General features: G+C 48.3%; 1 protein-coding gene across 19 annotated transcripts in view; it reads left to right on the top strand.

The window, feature by feature from the left end:
* Foxn3 (forkhead box N3) overlaps positions 1 to 9,163 on the top strand; it is a 380,376-nt gene that overhangs the window by 223,819 nt on the left and 147,394 nt on the right. The window lies entirely within an intron of this gene.

Genomic DNA, 9,163 nt, shown 5'->3' with positions numbered 1-9,163 from the left:
AATAAAAATAATTTTTAAAGATTTATTTTATTTGTATGAGTACACTGTCACTGTCTTCAGAAGAGGGCATCGGATTCCATTACAGATGGTTGTGAGCCACCATGTGGTTGCTGGGAATTGAACTCAGGACCTCTAGAGGAGTGGTCAGTGCTCTTAACTGCTGAGCCATCTCTCCAGCCCAAAATAAATAATTTTAAGCTCCTCTTCTGTTGTGAGAAGGAGGTAACAAGCATGCCTGATATGACAACACATCGTGCAGTCAGTCTCCCGCCACTGCACCAGTACCCCTGGTAAATAAATAATAGCTAAAGGAGTAAAAGATGGTTCCGTCTGCAGTTCCCATCCACAGCCCTCTGGCTCCAGTACTGCAGGAACGTGGCAGCCTACACTGTGCAGCAACCTACACTGTGGCAGGAGCACATGTTAGTGGGGGCCGCTCACCTCATGATAGGGCAGCATAGTGGCAAAGGAAGAGGACTGGAGTTCCAATATTTCCTTTGAGATCACCTCTCCCCCATTACCTAACTTCCTTCTAGTAGGCGCCGCCTCCATTTTCTCCCAGCCACAAGCCGGTGACTAGCCCTTTAGTTGTAGGTGTTTAGGGATAGAGGGGGCACTAAATTCCAAGCCGAACGGTGGCCTTCCTGCTGACACCCCATAAACTTGTTTTAGCAGTGGGGAAACTCATGCAGTGGCTTTGTCCTCCATGAGGACATCTCAAAATCCCTGAGCCGGCACTCCTCACAGCCGCTTAGGTCATCAGAAGCGAGGAATGTCTGAAACTTGTGCAGACTAGAGGAGGCTGGGGAGACGTGGTGACTACATAGGAAACACGATCCTGGGACAGCAGGGGAATGCTAGACAGAAAAAGTGCACATCAATAACTTGTGCATCCAGCTGAAAGTAATGTGCTCGTGTCGAGTACGTAGCTTTGACAAATGTGCCACGGTAATGTAGGATGTGTGGTGGAAACCTGATCTGGGGACACACAAACTCCCCAAGTTGTAGCAGAACAGAAAAGGAGCTCCCCAAACACAGAGCCACTGAAGTGCACACCAGCGGGGCTTCTTCCTTCCTCCCACCCTCTGTAGGATCTGCGGAGCCACAACAAGGCTGTCACGGTCATTTAGTGAGCACAGTTCTGGCCATTCTCATTGTGGAGTGCTGCTCAGCTGGGCTTTGTAGTGTCCCCAGGGCTGAGTTCAGGGACCGAGGCCAAATCAACTTGCATAAGGACTCCACACCTTCGCCAAGGTCCGGTGCAAGCATGGGCTTCAGCAAAGGGAGGGGTGTTATTTTTGGATGTCTTGCCTTTTCTTCTGGAAAGCGCAGTGGGCTGATTGAACAGTCGGTGTGTTTCCTATGACCGCCCTTCCTAGACGGGGCCGTTCTCATGAAGGAGAGGCATGCTCTTCATAGATGATGCAGAGGGCCTCTGACGTTAGACTCTGTTCCGATCTGTGTTCCTGTCAACTTTAATTACATTTATCTGTTTTGTGTATGTGTATGCATTCATAAATGGGGTCAGAGGACAACTTGTGGGAGTTTTTTTCTTCTTCTACCAACCACATAGTTTTCAGGACTTGAACTCTGTCCTCAGGTATGGGGACAAGTACCTTTCTTTATCTGCTGAGCCATCTTGCCAGCTTCCCATCGACTTGTAAATGAAATTCCCAGTTTTTTTTCCTTCCTCCATGTCCGATGGTTAAGTTAAAAGTTAGCTCCCTAGTGGGTGAACTAAGCTTTTATCATTTGGGGACCTTATGCGGTGACACGTAAATGTTGAAGGTTGACACTGGTAACCATGTTTGTGACATCAGATTGTCGTAGCCAGTCTTACATGTGGCTCTGCTGTAGTCTGTCTATGGGAAGAGGCATTAGTCCAGTCAGTCTGCAGGAAACACCATGATCCTCCTTCAGCACAGATGATGGGGAAGAGGTTGTGTGCTACACCGGGCTGGGTGGTTTATGGGGCTTCCTGCTTGATCGTTTTTTACAGAATGGAAGCAGTCGTTTGCCCGCCAGGTTAGTAAGCCTGGTAGGTTTTCTGGTGGATCTAAAGGAACCCCTGCATTTCAGCAGCTCCGGTTACTGTGGCTGACTGGGCGTGTTATGGGCTCAAAGTGGACTCAGATCGAGGGCTCCTTGTTTCCCATCATGGCTCTTGTGACTTTTTAAAAAATTATTACTTTGAGAATAATGGTACCGCATTTCCTCATAATTTGTTTTAATGTGGTGTTTAGAAAGCACTTCAAGAGATTTTTAGTCTCTCTTTTTAAACATGTGATAAGGTTCTCCATGTTCTTTCAGTATCTTTCTCTGTGTCTCTCCCCACCCCCATCTCTGTCTCTGTAGCAATTTAATAATGTGTGCCCCTTCCAGGCATTTGGTGTTTCTGATAGTCCTTACTATCACGCTGTGAAGTGGTTGAGTTTTAATGCTCAGTGGACAGTTTCAGTGGGTCCTTCCTGCTACTGTGTTCTTCCCCTTTATCTTTATACTTTTAGATAGAGTGATCCAGTAATCCATAGCCATTTGTCTGTTGTGACCAAGTCCTGAAGGAGCCCACCAGGTACATAGCTTTCTCCGAAAGGATAAGACTTCAGACTGGCCCTGGCCTCTTGGGAAAAGCCCAGTGAAGAGGAAGAAAGCTCTTGGGGTGCTTGGGAAACTTAGTCTTCTAGACAATTAAGAGATCATGGTAAGCTTGAAATGGTAAGCTTGTTAACATAACAGTGTTAATTCCTCCACAGGAAATGCTGAATTTATACACAGCAAAAATAACTTACTCATTGCATGGGTAGGATGATACCATACACATGCGCGCGCGCGCACGCACACACACACACACACACACACACACACACACACACCCCTACCTTCCCTTCCTTATAATTCTGTAAATATTATGTGGTAGAAGAACTATGAAGCCGGTCAGTCATAGCTTGCACTGAGGGCACTCAATCGGTAGGGCATCGTGTGCTTTTGTGTTTTCACTTGGTCGAGCCAGAAGAGCATGAGAAGACTCAGGTTAGTCCCGTGCGCCCGCGCTTCTGCTTCATGGTAAGCAACACACATCAGATGGAGATCATAAACGAATGCCCTTTGATGTCAGTACACACATAATCATATAAACTTTATTTTTAAAGGACGATGAATTCTATATTTGCAAAGTTATGTTTAAGTCGGTACTGTTTCCGTAGTCATTTTTAAGGGAATATTAAAAGATTGCAATCGATGGAAAGCCCCATTGTGTTAAATTGCTAGGTGAGCATGCTGCTGTAGCAAAACAGACACAGGGCTCTCCACACCAGTATTTCTAGATGTGTGTCTCCTCTTGTCAGAAGAATTGGAGTGGGCAGGTAAGGGAAAACATGTCAAATATAGGAATACTCTCTTCTTTGTAAGAGTTACGCTGCCCAGGATGAGCTTTAAAATCCATTAGTTGACTATAATTTTATTTTCATATCAAATCACATTATCTATTGACTTCCATTATGTTCTGTCAGTTGGTCTCATAGAATAGTTTTGACCTCAGCATTTTGCCTTGGGTTCGCTGTGCATTGTCCCTTTAATTCTCCTTCAGTGTTGCGTGGTTTTATTTACTTGGAAACCAGCCCGTGTTATCATGGGACGGCTAAATTCTAGGTGCATCTCATGAATACTCTGCCCACTCATTGCATCTCATTCTGAGTTCATACTTGGAAGTCGAGTGTGTAAGTGGCGACGTGGCTGACAGTGTCTTTTTACTCAGGTACGGAATAAAATCCCTGGCCCAGAGAGCCAAGCTAGTTGGAGGGATTTGTCATCCTCTGTGGTCTTGGGGTACCTGTGGTGCCTGCTTCATGTTTAGAGCAGAAGTGTTAGGAGTCTGCTAAGTTTTCATTGCCCTAACTCCTGAGCCAGGGAAAACAAAGACGGGTGTGCTTTTGATGCCTCCTGAGAAGAAAGCTGAGGTGTGGATGGAGCCCAGAGGGGGGCTGGAGGCTTTTCATATTTGCTCAGTGTCTCTCTGTGTCTCCAGACAGCCCAGCTGAGGGTCTGGCAGCTCTCTCACACCCGAGGGGCTGACTGCAGATGGGGCTGACTTGCAAGGCACAGTTGGTTGTCAAGCCTTCCACTTTCCAAGAAGGGGAAGAAATGGATCGGTGCTGGAAATAGGAAACAACTCCAGAATGGGAAATTGCAGGAAAACAAATGATGTACAACAGGAAGAAAGATGGCATTTTCCTCATTTTTGCAATAAAATGACTAGTGATTTCTTCAGCAATGAAAAACAACCCCTAACCACAGCCACACCCGCGTCTCCACTTTCTCCAAATTTAAGGAGGATGCAGGCCTTGTCCTTGAGATGGTTGACCTCATAAGACCCGTGCTTGGCAAGCCTGACCCAAGCCACTCACCGGTGCCCACAGACAGATGGAAGGAGGGGACCGATTCTGAAAGTTGTCCCCTTACCTTAGCACACAGAGCACACACAACTACACATACAACAGTAGAACGGAAATGTACACTACAGAGTGGGAGAGAGGGCTCAGTGGGTAAAGTGCTTTCTGTTCAAGTGTAAGGGACATGAATCTGGTTCCTTCTGGAACCCGTGCGAAAAGAAGTGTGCAGTGTCACACATCTGTGGTCTTAGAACTAGGGAGGAGGAGACTAGAGCATCCCGGGGCCTCAGGCCATGCCACGACCTGGGAGCTCCAGACAATGAGAGATCCTGTCTCAGAAATAAAATGGAGAGCAATCAAGAAGGATGAACGATGCCAACTATAGTAACTCCCACCATCATTCATGTTCCAGACACACAAGTGCACACACACACACACACACACCATACGCACACTCAGTCATGTGCTTCTGTCCACATGACGGGCTCCTTTGAAATGAGGGGAAAGTACTGCTGCTGGCTTGGAGATCCTCCGTGACAACCAAAAGCCTACCAGAAGGTGAAGAGAGCAGACATCAGCGAAGCGGGGTCTGGATCCAAGAGGTGCAAGTCATGGACAGAAAGATCTGGGCTCAACGTTAGAAGAATGGTCTCTAAAGATTGTCTGAAGACACACTGAAGCTGGGTGAATGCTTGGGCTGAGACGTGGATAGTGGACAGAAAGACTGAGGTGACCCTGGTGGACGATATCTGGTCATCCCAAAGGGCTTCTCCATCTCTGGAGAGCTCAAGCTTCCCTTTCCAGACTAAGGCCTTCCATCTGCTGACCTGCCAGTGCGTAGAGTGCACTTACCTGGTGTGGTGTGCAGCTCTCCAGGCCTGCAGTGTGGAGTGGGAACCAAGCATCAGGGCCAGCAGGCCTGCCCTTGCTCCTCGAAAGCAAGGGGTAAGGCTTTTTGTCCTGGGAGACAGTTCAGCTCTCTGGCTGGACCTGGTTTAGTTCTTTGCTCTGTCTCATCCAGTTCTTTGACTCTCGACCTGCAATTTACCTCCCTTGTTTTAGTGACACTTGCTAAGAAGATCATTTCCAAATGCTGTCCATCAAATCATCCAGACTGCCCCCCACCCCCGTTGTTTATCCAGTGAATTAATGAGAACAACACCCACCCTTATAGGAATCTTCTGGAAGGAGCCAGACGGTTTTGTCCAGAGCTGGCAGGTCCTGCTTGTATTATCAACTCATCATTGAGACCTGCAAATCATCAGGAATTCCAAAGTCCTCGATAACTGGGGATGATTATTCGTGTTGTCTGGAGAAAATACCCATAAGCCACCAGACACGTCTTCTAATCTTATCTTTTTCGAGAACATGTTGCTAGTCATATAGGCCAGGTTGAGACATGTTCTGTGTGTTTACTCTTACATGGAAAGTTCTGGTGGAGGTCTGTTAACCAGCTGCTCACCCCACCCTGCTCCTCTAAGGAACTGAGAGGCCCCCTCCCCGATGCAGTGCTCACGTAGAATAAAGGTGAACAGGAGAAAACCGGGTCAGAGGCAACTCCACCATGGTATTTAGCTTTCTACCTCACCTGTTTGCTCCTCTTTTCTTTGTTGTCTTCCTTTTCCCTTCCCTGTCTTTCTCTTCTCCCTTTCCTCTCTTCCTCCGCGGTTGTGAGGCTTTTGAGCAGAAGAAATGTGTCTTTAACTGCAAACAAAGCAGCATTCCTTTTTTCTCCCCTCTAAGCTAAAACCATTCTTCACCTGCCTCTTCTTTAATACCTTTGGAGGCACATAGAGGGGTTTCATCCCTCTTTACTTTCTTTCAGCAGAGCCTGAGGGAGAGTGTGATGGCCTGGCCCCTGGGCCAGTCCCACCCACAGTTCCTGTTCCCAGCTTCACCTCCACCCCACTGGCTGTGGAGAGACCTAAATTGCAGACGGATGTAGCAGCTGGGCCGGCCTCAGGAGGAAGAAGCCAGTTGGGAAGGAACACAGGAGCAGAGAAATGAAAATGATCTAAAGATGTCAGGCTGTCAGAGGCTGACTGTGGTTTCTTCAGCCCACACCCCAGTGCTGCCCCTTTGTAGGCCAACAGTCCTAGCAGGGCTCCACCTTCGGCCTATATCCAGTCAGCATGGTGCCCTTGGCTGCTTTGTCAGCGAGTGATGGAGGGGCATAAGAACACACTCGCTGCTGCAGACCGGTGTAGTCGCCATACCAGGCCCCCTCCAGCTTCTGTATGCACACCTGGTCCAGAGCCAGTCTCAGAAAATGACTCTTGCTTGGTCACTCCCTCAGCGAGTGTGGACTTATTACTTCAACCTTCTGAACCTCCTCCTTATCATTCCTGATGTGGTTTAAGACCATCTCACCTGTCTCAGATGAGGACTTCGGGATAGCACATAAAGTTGGCCACTTAGCTTTTGGTCCTGGTCCAAGAAGAGCAACAAATGATTTCTCTTTGCTCGATAGTCACATGGTCTTGTTTTTACCCACATTACATTGTTTGGTTTTGTGTCACCAAGTCTCTTTTTGTACTTTGTAATCTGTGCTGTCTGATGGTTTAAAATCCATGGAAACCAGGGCCCCTGGTTAGCACTGTCTTCTTGGTCCTTTAAGCCTCGGTTCACGTAGAGGCTTCTTTGGGAGCTGTTCAGTGGTGGGTAGACACCGGTACAGCAGCCAGCACACGTTATGAGACTAGCTCAGACTGTTTTCAGCACCAAGTCCTAAAGCATTTGGAGAGAAACAAAGAGCTGGGTTCTGTGTCTCCTTCCTCTGAAGCACCTGGGTCATTTGGGCAAGGCATATGTTTCTACTCCTGTCCCTTCCCCAGCTGTGCCCAGCCCTGCTGTGTCCTCCTTGTGGGTATAGGAAGCCTGAGTCTGGACACTGCCATTCCTGAAGCCTAGGAGATTTGTCATGCTTGCCTCTGCATGGGAAGGTCCTTGTTTCCAGGCTGTCTACTCCATGGTACCAGAACCAGACTAGAGGCTGCTGCGGCTGCCTTAGGAGGAACAAAGTGTGTTAGGTGCCGCAGGGCAGCTCTGTGGCTGCCCTGTGCCTATGCTAAGAGGCTTCCCTCTGAGGCCTGCTGTGATGCTGACAGGCGCTTGAAAGGTAAGGCCTGGAGCTCCTGCCCCTCGCCCCTCATCATAATGGGAAAAGCTCCCAATCTAGGCTGGCCAAACAGTCAATTGTGCTTTTTCTCCAGCAGACCCTTAATCCTGCCTTCATCTCTCAGCAGTTACTCATTAGCTTTTCCCCTCCATTCTTCCCCCTTTTGATGAAAACAAAGCTGGCTCCTCCCTGCTCTCTATCTTGCTTTTCCTTCCCAGGGAATTGCCCTGAGCAGGATCTCCCCTTAGCCAGAAGTCCCTGGAATGGTGTCTTTCCTACTTACCAACAGAGGGAGCACCTCCTTCTCAAGAGTTGGGCCTCTGTGCTGCAGCCCGGGATCAGCTGCAGGTGTGCGGGAGCCTGTTGGGGGTGGGGCGTTGTCTTGAATGCCAAGCCCCTCACTCAGCAGCAGCACCCCAGCTTAGTAAAGGAAAGAACGGTTGCACATACCACACGGTATGTCCATGGAATTTTATTCTCTCTAAAGCCCTTTGAAGTCCCTCATCCCGACCCCGCCTCTCCTGCCCTCAGCTCTTAGATGTGGTGGGCTCTGCCATCAGGGTTGCTGGAGTCAAAGTTGCAGGAAAACCATCTGACTCTCTCTAATGCAACTCTTTGATGCTGAGTAAAACAAAAATCTATTTCTACCCAACGCCGTAGACTTCTGAGAGATGAACTATGGAAGTCAGCCCATTTAGCATGGTTAGAATTTCAAATTGATTTTCTCCTCTCTTTTAAACCTCGACTGTATTGGATTTGGGGTGAGAGGCACATGGCCGACTCAGCACCTACTGTGTGCCAGCTCCCTCCTAATTCACCCAAGCAGGCCAGACTTGCCTGCTTCTTTTCCATTCCAGAGGTCTGAGAGGAATGTTAGTCGTGTGCTGCAGAAGGTCTGAGGGGAACTAAGGCAGCTTCACAGCGCTCTTTCTTTCCCACTGTAGTTTGCCACCTCCTGGTCTCTGTCCTTTATAGAAACATTGTCCAGTGACTAAGAGTTGGTGTAATCCTCGGTCAGGAAGAATGGCGTCTGAGATGGTCATTATTGTTAACTCAGAAGGATCTAGAGTCATCTAGGACACCAGCCTCCAGGCCTGTCTCTAAGGCATTCTTCAGTTAGGTTATGAAGTGAGAATACCCATCCTAAAAGCGGCATTTCCTGGGCTGGAAGTTTCAGGCTGAGTAAAAAGTTGGGGCTGGGGAGGTAGCTCAGCTTGTCAGAGCACAAGCTAAGCCACACAAGCCAGACAACCTGAGCACGACTCCAGAACACACGCAAAAGCCAGGGAGGGTAAAGGGGTCTGTAACCTCAGTCAGGATTCCCAAGCGATTACCGGGACGCTGGAGGCCTGCTAGCTAGCCTTATGCAGCACAGCAGAAACAAAAGGTAGATATCTCTCTCTCTCTCTCTCTCTCTCACACACACACACACACACACACACACACACGAACATGGAGTTATCCTCTGACTGCTATACTTGTGCCTTTATGTCATACACACATACATACATACATACATACATACACACACACACACAAACATGCATGATAGTAATAAATAAAATTAAAACACTTTAAATGGGGAAAGGGGAAGTCTGAGCTGAGCATCGTCTCTCTGCTTCCTGACTAGAGATGCAGTGTGCCCAGCCTCCTGAAG

The sequence above is a fragment of the Rattus norvegicus genome, chromosome 6, assembly GCF_036323735.1.
Source record: "Rattus norvegicus strain BN/NHsdMcwi chromosome 6, GRCr8, whole genome shotgun sequence".
Taxonomy (NCBI): domain Eukaryota; kingdom Metazoa; phylum Chordata; class Mammalia; order Rodentia; family Muridae; genus Rattus; species Rattus norvegicus.
The sequence above is the reverse complement of the archived record's forward strand: the minus strand, read 5'-3'. Positions and strand labels throughout refer to the sequence as shown.